The sequence below is a fragment of the Palaemon carinicauda genome, chromosome 5 (genome assembly GCF_036898095.1).
Source record: "Palaemon carinicauda isolate YSFRI2023 chromosome 5, ASM3689809v2, whole genome shotgun sequence".
In the NCBI taxonomy this organism is placed as follows: domain Eukaryota; kingdom Metazoa; phylum Arthropoda; class Malacostraca; order Decapoda; family Palaemonidae; genus Palaemon; species Palaemon carinicauda.
Window position 1 is genome coordinate 125,756,622 of NC_090729.1, and position 13,688 is coordinate 125,770,309.

At 36.9% G+C, this 13,688-nt stretch overlaps 1 long non-coding RNA gene across 3 annotated transcripts in view; it reads right to left on the reverse strand.

The window, feature by feature from the left end:
* The window catches only part of LOC137641475 (uncharacterized), a 135,172-nt gene that overhangs the window by 57,001 nt on the left and 64,483 nt on the right, over positions 1-13,688 (reverse strand). Inside the window, exon 1 of one of the 3 annotated variants that reach the window (XR_011044526.1) lies at positions 4,913-4,975. The exons of the other annotated variants lie outside the window; for them this stretch is intronic. This is a non-coding gene — a long non-coding RNA (uncharacterized lncRNA). Of the gene's footprint in view, positions 1-4,912; positions 4,976-13,688 lie in introns of those variants that run through there. 3 annotated transcript variants of the gene reach the window in all.

Genomic DNA, 13,688 nt, shown 5'->3' on the forward strand with positions numbered 1-13,688 from the left:
AAACTTTGGGGGTAGGATGAACCTGCGTCCCGATCGGTTGTCCAGGGAACCTGGTAGCGAAGGAGGAAACTTTGGGGGTTGGATGAACCTGCGTCCCGATCGGTTGTCCAGGGAACCTGGAAGCGAAGGAGGTAACTTTGGTCAGGCTCTTCTGCTGCTGCTTACAAAAACTTCAACTTAAATTACAGATTATCGAATGATCAATTGATTTTTTTCTGGTAAAAGTTGCTAAGAGTTTTTCCTCATGGCCTTTTGGGTTTTCTTTTATATTTCTTTACATTTGACACTAATTTCCTACAAAGTAAAAGATTTAACGACGTGGTTACGAGCGCTCAAAGTACAGAGGGAATTACGATATTCGACGTACTCCGAGTAAACTGAATCACAGTAAAAAAGCAAAAAGTATATTTAAACTGTTAGTCTTTCTTTATAGATATGGGAATCACAGGCTGCGATGATTTATTACATAATCAACATCAATTGGTCACCGAAATACTTAGGTAAATTTCAGTATTCAATTCTTTTATTTGTACCAGCTATATTGAAAATAAATATAACAGACAGTTGTGTGTCCCCTTGCTAATTCGTGAACTAACAATTTGTAGTTAAGATGCATCGTTGGCAACTGTCATCACATTATAAAAAAAAAAAAAGTAAAATTTGATTTCTATAACAATCGAAATCTCTGTCGGAAGAGTAGTATGCCTACAGATAATTCCTTAATCGTTTTGAAATTTTCATATATCCGACCTAAATTATGACCACGCTATCTAGTGTCAGTTACTGGAAGTAACAGTTATGAGTAAATCCTTAAGTGACACAATAGGGATGAATAAAAAAACCTTACTCAAAGAGATATCCTGCTAATTGGCTCAACCTTAAACCACAGAGTAATAAAAAGAATGGAAAAGTGTGGATCGCTTTCATGTAAAAAACCCTTCTTTCTTTCCAATACACTCATCTGGTGTCTTCCCTCCAAATATACATCAACGACAAATGCAGAGGTTTCTAGTCCACTGCAGGACAAAGGCCTCAAACATGTCCTTATTCATGCCTGGGGTTTGGCCATTTCATCATCACGCTGGCCATTTTAATTGGTGATGACGGGATACTTTAGTCTGATCGCTCACAGAAAACCCACCTAGTATGGGGGGCCCTGACTATTGTAGTACAGCTTTGCCGAACATGGCGATAAAATAAAATAGAAAGGTATCCCCACTCGAAATATATATGTAATTAAATATTTAAGAACTTATCAAATGTATGGATGTACTAATAAGTCAACCCTCTATCATTTAAATACATACAGTAATTATGGGCCTTTTCATTGAGGTACAATCAAACCACACCTACTATGCATATCAGACCCTATGACATACTGTTTTTCGCAAATATCTTTGAAACGAAAACTCGGATCAGCATGGTGCTTTGGCAAAGATTGTTTCACACACTCCGCTAAATTTTGACACTACTGTACATTGTCAAATGCTGCTAATTATGGCGTTTACTCTTGACTGTGAAGTCAAAAACCTGCGTGAGCCATTTACACATTCGAACAGGTGAGGCGTGACGTAGTAGTGACGTCCATTCATCCACTAACTCCGTCCCTGCCTTCCCCTACTACCACCATCCCTCCCTTTCCCTCCTTCCTACCCTACTCCTACTCCCTATTCCCGCCCTCTTTCACCTCCATACCTCCCTTTCATCTTCCTCAATCCTCCTCTCCCTCTCTCTCTCTCTCTCTCTCTCTCTCTCTCTCTCTCTCTCTCTCTCTCTCTCTCTGCACACGAAGAAATGAAGCTATGCACACATATAACTTATTTATAATGGCGGATAACTCGAATCTATATATATGTTAAGTATGGTAGGGTGTTTTATGTATGACCCTGATTCCTGTTCCAGCGCAACTTGTTGTTGCTTAATTATTGTATGAGGTTTGTTTGACAATTATACAACCATTGAAAGTTATACGAGTATGCGACCCTAATACCCATAGGTTATGTTGAACGTATGATGGGATGAAGTATGTAGGTCAGCTACATACTTGGTCATTTATAAGAAATTGTGTAAGAGATGGAAAGGATTGGGGTGGAACTGAAGTGGGAATCCGATGCAGAGTAAAAACTTAAAATGAGATTGAAGTGATAAATATATGAATAATTTATTCTAATATTAGGAAAAGGCTGCCATATGTTAAGAAGTCATTGCAGACATAAATAGACAGCGAGTATATGATGGCTGGATTAATACTATAAATGTCTGACTACATATTTTACTTTTCATATTCATCACTCTCGACAAACAGGTCATCTTCCTCATCACTGTTACCTTCTGCACTTACCAAATACGGTATAACAGTCAAAGAAGCAAGAACATCGATTACGATTGTTTGCATAAACGATCAAACTTTACTCGGCATATAATTTTTATTAATCAGTCATTAATTCGTCATACTTGTGTCTGGCTTCATATACCGTGTAGCCTCAAGAGAGAGAGAGAGAGAGAGAGAGAGAGAGAGAGAGAGAGAGAGAGAGAGAGAGAGGGGTAACAGCCATTCCCGTATGAGAGAGAGAGAGAGAGAGGGGGGGGGGATGAGGAAGGGGTAAGGGAGATATGGAGGAGAAAGAGGTAGGGGGATAAGGAGGGGAGTAAGAGGGGAGGAAAGGGAGTAGGGGAAGCCAGGAGTGGAGGTAGTGGGTGGATAGACGTCACAAATACGTCACGCCTCACCTGTTCGAATATGTAGTAGCTCACGCAGGTTTTTGTCTTCACAGTCAAGAGTAAACGCCATAATTAGCAGCATTTGACAGTGTACAATAGTGTTAAAAATTAGCGGAGTGTGTGAAACACTCTGTGCTAAAGCATCATGTTGATCCGAGTCTTCGTTTCAAAGATATTTGCGAAAAACAGTATGTCATAGGGTCTGATATGCATAGTAAAATACAAAAACTAAAACCCCAAATATTTGACAAAAGTTAAGAATTGTTCGAAAGGACAAGTTTGGTGGGTCGCGTAAAATCTATACGAATACGGAAAGCAGAGTATCGCAGTAACTGCCTGCCGTCCTCCGGCCATTTTCCATCGGCAGTCTTTGTGTGTTTTTAATCCCAGTATTTTGATTGAGGAAAATCCCATAACATAGAACCCGCATGCAGTGAATGGTGAACGTTATTCCAAAACTCTTTTGGCTGGGAATGGAAAAGCCATTTCTCCAAAGGTTCCAATATTCCCACAATGGAATGGAATGGAAAGAGATCCTCAAACAAAATTCCTTTAATATCAGAACGAATTCGGAGAGAATCGCTATATGATTGGGAATGCGATATGTACACAAACTGACAGCGCCGGTGATGACGAATTTAACTAGATTCACGCTAGGCTGAGTTCATTAAGTGGGTTGGACATTCTTCCATTACAGACATACACACGTAAAAATCACGGGGAAACTATATTTATGTATAAAAGTACCACAGGCAAAATTAAATAGAAATAATTGGGATAAGTCGGTGACTGACGTAGGAAGTTGTAGTTTTTCACAGATGGCAATGATATTACATTTCTGTATCCTCTATTTTAACGTTTAAACATTTCCAACTTGTTTTATAGGCTCAGTAAGCAACTTTAAACAAGAGTTGTATTAACACCACCCTGCAGCCTTTGGGAAGTGAAGGCCGATGTTTATAGAGATCGTGATGCAAGAGTTACAGCAATTTCTCTAACAACTCGGGACATTAATATTTATAATATTATTGATGAAGTGAAGCGAAAACTAGCACGTTCATAGGATGATAATCCAAGTGGCTATTTGGTAACTGTCTACGTAAATGTAAATTTTCGAGATGTCATGAGTATGATTTTCTTAAGCCTATAAAATGGTACTTAATATTAAGATCCCACCCTATCCTAAAACATATATATAACAACCTAATGACCTTTCTTTATTAGATAGCGAATTATCAAAACTTCCACCGATTTCCTACGTATAAACTATGTCTTCAAGCAAAGGCTGTTCGTCCCTATCTCTGAGGTGAGGAATATACTACTGCGTCTTAAGAGAAAATTTAGGTGTCTTTTTGCACCATTATAAATAATATTAAGACAAAACTATTAGAAAATTAGCAAAATACAAAAAATAACTTTTCTCCAAATTGTAATATTTTGCATTATCAAACCAAACTGAGGGTCTTAAACTTCACACGGGCCAACAGAGGCCTTCGTTATATAATAAACATATAGAAATTGAGGCATAAAAACTTGAAAGGCCGTGCAATAAAGCCCCCTTTTCTTCGCATATATTAAATTCCCATGAGGCTCTAATCCTATTTAAGACACAAGAACATAACATTTTCCTACGGCTATTTTATAACATCTGAAAGTATATGCATACAGATTTAAACCCATTCAAAACTTATAAGTTTTTATTATTGACTACACCTCCTTTCGCACGCGTAACCTAATATGGGTAAACAGGGTTTGTATCCTGTCCAATTTCATCGAGGCAGGAAAACTCGACGGTTTCCCAAGCCGTCGAATTTGTAAGTTCTCTTACTGATTACTTACTAAAACAAATGTCAGCAAGGTTTTAAGGCTTGACTTAATCATATTCATGTTTGTTAGTTAGACGACCAGACCGACTAAAATGGCGGATTTTCAACCTAAACATTACCAATGAATGCAGCTGTTAAAAGGCGAATATGCAGTACAATAGGCTCCAATTCTACATTACTTCATACCTTATACGCTTTAATTTACATACAATGCATACTGTAAGATATTTATACTCTTGAAACACTAAGTTTCCAAATGGAGACTACTGTCAAATGTCATCCATGGTAGGGTAGGCTACCTTCGTAAAACACTGAAACTACACTGACAATACGAATAACTTATATCTAAGGACCACCAAACTCACATGCTGTATCTTCAAGGCCAGGCTGAATACCTAACTTACGACGTAAGTTTTCAAGTACTCCCAAAGACAGTATTATACTTATCAAAATTACTTGCCAAAATATTGTTTGAAGGGTGTTGTTGGAAGACTGAACCTGCGTCCCGATCGGTTGTTCAAGGAACCTGGAAGAGAAGGAAGTAGCTTTGGTCACGCCTCCTCCTCTTCTTCTGTTTACAAAAACTTGAACTTAAAATATAGACTATTGAATGATCTAGTGATTTTTATCTGGCACAAGATAAAAAAAAACGTTTTTCCATTTGACTTAGATTTTTCTTCTATTTTTCTTTACATTAGACACCAAATAAAAGACTTGAAGTGGTTACGAGCCCTAAAAGTATTGAGGTTATTACGGTATTCGATGTATTCCTTGAGTAAATTGAATCACAGTAAAATAGCATAAAGTAAATTGAAACAGTATTTCTTTATAGATTTGGGAATCGCAAGCTGCGATGATATATTACATAATCGAAATCAATTGGATACAAAAATACTTTAGTAAATCCCAGTATCTAATTATTAATTGGTAACAGCTATATTGAAAATAAATATAAAAAGCAGTTGTGTGTGTCTTTGCCAAGTCATGAAGCATCGTTGGCAACTGTCATCTGATAAAAAAAAAAAATTGATTTCAAAAATAATTGAAGACTCCGTCGGAAGAGTAGTAGGCCTACAAACAATAATTATTTTTTTTTTTATTCATAATGCCGACCTAAATTATGACCACGCTATTTATTCTCAATTACCAGAAGTAATATTTGTGGGTGGATCCTTAAGGGGCAATTGGGATGGATAAAAAACCTGACCCGAAGAGATACCCTACGTCTCAACCTTAAACCACTAAGTAATAAAGAGAATGAAAAAGGTGTGGATCGCTTACATGTAAAAACCCTTTTCTTTCTGATACTCTCATCTGGTGTCTTCCCTCCAAGTATACAACAACAACAGATGCAGAAGTTTCTAGTCCACTACAAGAATAAAACCTCAGACATGAGCTTATTCATGTCTGGGGTTTGGCCATTTCATCATCACGCTGGTCATTGTAAATTGGTGATGGGGTTGGAGACTTTAGTCTGATCGCTCACAGCAACCCACCTAGTATGGGTGGCCCTGACTATTATAGTACAGCTTTACTGATCATGGCGCTACAAAAACCCTTTCACCACAAAGGTAAACCCACTCAAAATATATGTTTAATTAAATATTCAAAAACTTATCAAATGCATGGGTGTACTGATAAGGAGTCAACCTTCTATCATTTAAATACATACAGTAATTATGGGCCATTTCATTGAAAAAAGTACGTATGTAACAAGCAAAGACCAATCAAACCTCCACACCTAGAAGAAGAAGAAAAAAAAATATTGCAATTTTGGTGGGTCGAGCAAAATCTATCCGAATACGGACATAGCCCAGAATCAGAGACTGCCCGCCATCCTCCAGACGTTTTCCATCGGCAGTCTTTGTGCGTTTTAAATTCCAGTATTTTGATAGAGGAAAATCTCATAACATAGAACCCGCATGCGGCAAATGGTGAACGTTATTCCAAAACCCTTTTGACTGGGAACGGAAAACCCATTCCTCCAAAGGTTCCAGTATTTCCACAATGGAATGGAATGGAAATTGATCCTCAAACGAAATTCCTTTAATACCCTATCGAATTCGGAGAGAATCCCTAAATGATTGGGAATGCGATATGTACACACAACAAGCTGGCAGGGCCGGTGATGGCGAATTTGACGGCATTCACGCTAGCCTGAGTTCATTAAGTGGGCTGGACATTATAATCTGGTTTTATTGGAATACGTTCATGTGTAAAACTACCACAGGCAAAAATTAAACAGAAAACATGGAAGTCTGTGAGTGACGTAGGAAGTTGGTTTTCTGCCCAATGCCAATGATATAACATTTCTGCATCATCTACAGTACTTCAATGTTTAAACATGTCCAACTTGATTTATAGGTCCAGAAAGCAACTTTAAACTTGCAGCTTTTGTAATGTGAGGCCCGATGTTTATAGAGATCACGATGCAATTGTTACAACAATTTCTAAAACAACTCAGGATATTGATATTAATAATGTTAATGGAGAAGAGGTGAAGAGAAAATTAACACCACCGCAGTCGAACATAGACGAGAAGTGGGGCAAAATAGCAAGTCTAAGAAATTTCTTTTGCTTAGGTCTTCATAAATCTCTGAAAGTTTGGGGTAAAATTTTGCACTAACTCTGCTGGGAAATCCTTGTTGTGTTGCTTATTGAAGTGCTGCATAGTTGCATCCTATTGACAGATAAGTTGTGTTGCCAGTAATAGGGCTTCAACAAAAGAAAAATAATTCATATTCGTTTTCTATCTGGTAATTGTATATTCCAGTTTTGAGATAAGACTGTTAGACGTATTTGGATCCATCTTAATGTAACACTACTTATATACGGATACTCTAATTTCATGCTCCAATAAAGTAATTTAACTGATAAAAAAAAATAATGTAATTCCTGAAATCTAGATCTCGCTCTACAACTCCGTAGTATTGTAACATGACTAAATTTTCTTGCCTTTGCAACCAAATCTTGGCACAAAATTTTCTCAGTCCCAGTTTTATAGCGTACACAGCAATAATACAAAAGAGAATTTTATTTCTGCGCACACGACTGTCCATTTTCTCGTTACTCTTTCAGCAATCAGCCCTGCAGCCGCCATCAGGCTTTCACTGCTCAACTGTCATCGTTTGGATGCAAGCATTAAAAACTTTACAGCAATTTGGCTCGAAGAGAAACAAAGTTCACCGAACAATGTTCTGTCATTTAGACGAAGCAAAAGCGGTCTGCTTGTCGTAACTAACTACTTTCGCATGCTTTGAATAGTGGTCAGTCATTTGAAAGGTGGACATTTTCAAAGCAATTATACCAATAATAAATTAAAAACATTCATGCCGTTAGACATACTTTTGATTCTGGGACTCGGCATAAAATGTAAGGAATGAAAATTAATATAATTGAAGTTACCAGGAAATATAACTACTGAACGGGGCAATTCGGGCATTTTACGTTTCACAGTAGGTGAACAAGTATAGAAGATTGCGGAGACTGGACAACAAAACATAAAATAACCAGTTAGAGGTAAAGGAGCTATTTCACAATAATAGTTTTCATCTTAATTTTCAGTTAATTTATGGTAAATTATTTTTGTCAGAAAAAATTAACATCCCCATGGCTAAAATGATACTTCATAATTTTTTTCCACCGACTTTTAAAATAATAAAATGAAAAATTCATTGGAATGTTTCGACAGTATGCTAAATAATAATACCCATTTCTACGGGGGAAACCCATTACCCTTTTTAAACCTTCAATCTCTATTACTGATGATACATACCAGCTACTGATTCTAGTGAATAGGTACTCATAGTGTGCGAGCAAGAGAGCTCGTGTGGTTGTCCAATTTCTCTTCCTCTCTAATTTGTCTCAAAAAATTTTGTCCTCGAAATTATCTTCTATGTCTAGAGATTAAATTATTAAAATCTGTAATTTACCTGAGATTTCTGCTTTTTTTCCCTCTAGGACTCAAACATTCAGAGATGGGAAAAGTCTGCCAAGAGTTTTTCCTCTAATTCGGGAATTTATAAAACCTATATTAGCCATGATAAGGATTTCTGCTACTTGAAACTTTATTCATGCTCAAATCTTACTTGCTAAAATGAAAATAACATTCCTTCGTAAAATTATGTAGCAGATAATCCCCTATAATTACAATTCAATACACCTGACGTGCAAAAGGCTTTAATCAATCTTTTCCTTATTCATTACGTACGAACATGGCGGCAGATCTATCCCAGCCCGGGACCGTGATTTTGGAGAGACCACTTTGTGGCTTGCCCTACTGAAGTTCTGGTGACCATATATTCTTCAGAAACTAGAACCGAAACCAGACACTTTAAACATTTTAATGTTCAGTTATAAACAAATTTGGTTTTTAACTGAAGACAAATTTACGATGTACCGAAAATCACATAGTTGTTAAAGTTAAAAACAAATATAGAACTGAAACCGCTCATAGTTTTTACCCCAATGATTTCAACATTGAAAATTAAAAGTACTTGTTTTGAGGAACTGCTAGAATCTTTGATCAATAATTTGTTCAAACTTAAGTGCTGTGCAGACAAATTATTGGTTCCAGAAACTTACGCTACAAGCATTGTTTAAAGGTTTAAAAGACACCCATGAATGGCAGAGGCAACGGACAGTGACATTCCCCTATCAAGCAGCACAATGCCCTAGAGAATGACCATATACACGTATGATTAGCGTTCAAGCCCCTTCTCTGCCCAAGCTATGACCAAGAAGAGCCAGGCAATGGCTGCTGATGACTCAGCAGATAGACCTATAGGCTCTCTCAAATCACCCATCCTTAGCTCACTAGGATGGCGATTGCAGAGAACGATGGAACTAACGAGTTTGAGCGGGACTCTACCCCAAGTCTGGCGATCACTAGTCAGTGACGCATACAGACACTTTGTCCTTCATATCGTTAGGGAAATAAACCCGATCCTCATCACAACACAGCAATATGGGGAATAAAGGCTAAGCCTAAACAAACAAGTGTGAGATCTACATTTTTTCTCCTTTTCCGTAACTCTCATTTCATACAAAAAAAAAAAAAATCCACATTTTAGAATCCGTAAGAACCGAAGAAAATTTAAAGGACTACCTTATATAATAAAGTAATATCTAAGTTTTCAATGAGTAGGCACATTTATTTTTTTCTTACGAACCCGGAACGTAATTAAAAGGGCGTGTGTTGTATTGGTATCCAATCAGTTTGTGATAAAAAGCATCCTAGCACCAACTGGTATGCAGACAGAAAGGGAACTTTGGTGTGAGAGCTATCGTTTAATGCGTAACTGACCCAAGTTTGCAAAATAGTTATTCTTGAGAATTTCTCAAACTTCCAATTATGCTGTCTCGTTCATAACCGTAATTTTGGCAAGTTGCTGATGAACACGGAGTTGATAGGGTAACTGGAATTGACAGTACTACATATTTTTCAAAGAGCAACGACTTTAATATTTAGATGATTTAAGTGAAAGGAATATCACAATACTTATGTAACTATTTTGTCGGCCAAGTCTGCAGTGCTTGGTCTAAAACATTTCAAATTTTGTTACTTTTAAAGAGACTTAATACCCATACACACACTTCTTTAACTAACTTTGCCGATTCATTAGTTAACTAATTGGGAAAAATGTAGGGAACTATTAGAAGAAGCAAATTAGCCAGTTGGTGCGATTTCTTTTAAAGAATCAAAAACCCTAATTTACGGATAAAACGTTATTCTTTTAAAAATACTGTTCTGTATTAAATTTGTCCTCATGGCCAATAATTCAGCTTTCATATTGCTCAGTGGTGCAGCTTTATATAATACGTTAGAAAAATTTATTTTCCCAAACTTGAACGGCATTTTAAGAGTAAACATCTTCCTAATATTTGAACCCAATAAAAATATTTCTTAAAATTATAGTTTTCACGTAAACAACTTACAATGATAAAAAATTCTAAACAAAATTAGCTATACTTCAAGCAGACAGCTTATGTGTGGTCAGTTTGACAAGTCACTTACAGGCTCCTCCCACAAATGTACGACATTCTGCCTTCGCTTTCTGAAGTTACACAAGAGCATACCACAGTAAATTTACCTCACCGTTCATTTTTCACTTTCATTTAAAATTTCAACATAATTTACATTCAATATAAAATTTCATTTAGGACAGAATTTCATTTAATTAGTGTAAACGATGCTATCGCCAACAGATTCCTTATGATACCATTGATCATATTCACATCTATTTGTCTTGCCCCTTTTCCCTTCTGTTTCTACACATCATAAAGGTTCACTGGTACTTGATATTCTACTGAAGTTTTGTTTTCAGTGCAATCATAGTAATTTCACAAAATTAGTTATGGTCGCTCAAATTGCGAGTGCTAACACGCTTGAACTCCAACACACACAAAATACCTTGTCTTTGTATTTGTGTTAAGCTTATTGCCCTTGGCTTGGCTTGGTAAGAATCTCTAGTTCCTATCGTATCTAAAGATCAATCACTCACAGTTTTAAAAATGTAGGTAACAAAATGCGATCGGGTGCTCTTATCCACAATGCAATGCATCTTGGAAAAATAAAAGTAGAACACGATCTGTTGATGAATATACAACACAAAGAAAACAAATGCCATAGAAAACGAAGAACTGAAACTCTCACAGAGTGACGACGTTCATGTTTAGCATGTATTTAAAGGATGATAATCCAATTGGCTAATTAGTAACTGTCTAGGTAAGGGTAAATGTTCGAAATGTCAAGAGTATGATTTTCTTATACAGCCTCTAAAAGGCGACTTACTATAAAAAGAATCCCGCCCTATCCCATTTAACAATAATAAGAATAGGGAAGTGGGGAATATGGGAAAAGGAAGAGTACCCCTGGATATAATCCAGTTTATAGCTCAAAGGCAGGTACTCGGGATGGGAAAGATTAAGGAAATAGAGAGAAAGAGAAGTACAGGAGAAGAATAAAAGAGATGGGCAGACCCTCTTGCGATACTAGGGAATTGGTGTATTGGTTTAATTTTTTGTATATAAAAACCTCATTACCTTTGTTAATCAATTGGTAAATTATCAAACCTTCCATCAATTTCTTATGTAGCCTATATACTGTACGTCCTCAAGCAAAGGTGGTTATTATTATCATTATTACTTGCTAAGCTACAACCCTAGTTGGAAAAGCAAGATATTACAAGCCCAGGGGCTCCAACAGGGAAAATAGCCCAGTGAGGAAAGGAAACAAGGAAAAATGAAATATTTGAAGCAGTGTAACATTAAAATAAATATCTCATATATAAACTATATAAACTTTAATAAAACAAGAGGAAGAGAAACAAGATAGAATATTGCGCCCGAGTATACCCTCAAGCAAGAGAACTCTAACCCAAGACAGTGGAATACCATGGTACAGAGGTTATGGCGCTACCCCAGACTAGAGAAAAATGGTTTGATTTTGGAGTGTCCTTCTCCTAGAAGAGCTGCTTACCATAACTAGAAAGTCTCTTCTACCCTTAGAAAGAGGAAAGTGGCCACTGAACAATTACAGTGCAGTAGTTAACCCCTTGGATGAAGAATTGTTTGGTAATGTCAGTGTTGTCAGGTGTATGAGGACAGAGGAGAGTATGTAAAGAATATGCCAGACTATTCAGTGTATGCGTAGACAAGGGGAAAATAAACCGTAACCAGGGAGAAGGATCCAATGTAGTACTGTCTGGCCAGTCAAAAGACGCCATAGTTCTCTACTGGTAGTATCTAAACGGGTGGCTGGTGGTTTAGTCCATGGGAAATAGCTTTTTAGGTCAAACAAATTGCAATATTTTGTTTTGTTGCATGAACATGTTATATGGACTCTTAGAAACACCATATCCAAAATGGGACAAATTCGGCCATTTTGAAGTTGTGAAAATAACACTTTAAACGTTTTCGGAGGGTACATTTTTCCGTATTTTCCCGTTTTTCTCCAAAACGGTTCATCGTACGGGTAAGAGCTATTGGTACAAAAACGATAGAAAATTAAATTCTGCACATGTTTGTCTCCGTAAGTATTTACCCTAAAATTGAAAGCTTTTGCGCAAACAAGCCCGGAATTGGAATACACACATTTTGGAGAAACTGAAAAAATTGACTTTGTACTCACATTTACCTGAATATCTCTTAAACTACTAACTTTACGGTAAAATGTCATAGAATTGCTCATTTAGAGTGAAGATATTTCTTTATTTTGGCGTATTTACTTTCCATTATATCTTGATATTTTGAAAAAGAAACACACACACACACACACACACACACAAATAGACGCAATTTTAATCCATGCAAAACAGATGAAAATAGAAGGTTCAGTAAAACAAATTGCAATAGTTTATTCTATGCACGAATGTATCATTTGGACTCTTTGGAACACCACAGTAAATAATATGACAAATTCGGCCATTTTGAATTTGAGTAATTCCATATTCAAAATGGCGACCGTTCTCACTGTTTGAACTGACGTATCTTAAATTTCCACTTTTTAATGCCTGCATGGCCGATAACAGAATATTCTGTTAGCACGAAGCAAGCTTCTGCCACTTCATTGCGGATAATGTTGACCACAATACAGTAACAATTACTGGAAAGGACACTTATCATGGCATGGGTCTGATGTGTGCAGTCACACCACCAGTAGCCACATCTCAAACAGTCATTCGGAATTCAGAATATTTTAAGACCAAGCCAAAAAGTATTGCATTAAAAAGGTATAGAAAACTTGGAAAAGTGAGAGACATGTTGAACTCCAAAACAGTATCGTCCATTGTCCATGATGACATCAGAGAACATCTTGATACCCTTTGGAAGATTTCATTTCCTTATAAATGCAACAGGCCAGGATGGTCCGGCTTTATGCAGACCATTACCCGAGGTAGCCAATTAGGAAAACCATCCTTCCACTTCTTACCAATGGTTGACTTGGATCCAAACAATTTAAGCTGTATCTTTACTACCCTGATGTTTGTAAATGACGAGTACATGAAATACAATATATTGCCTGTCTTCACATTTGATCATCCTTGTGGCTCAAGGCAAGGCATATCATCAGCCATGAAAACTAACTCAAACATATTGTTCTCATCCTAGGGCCATTCCATACCTTAATGAGCTTCCTGG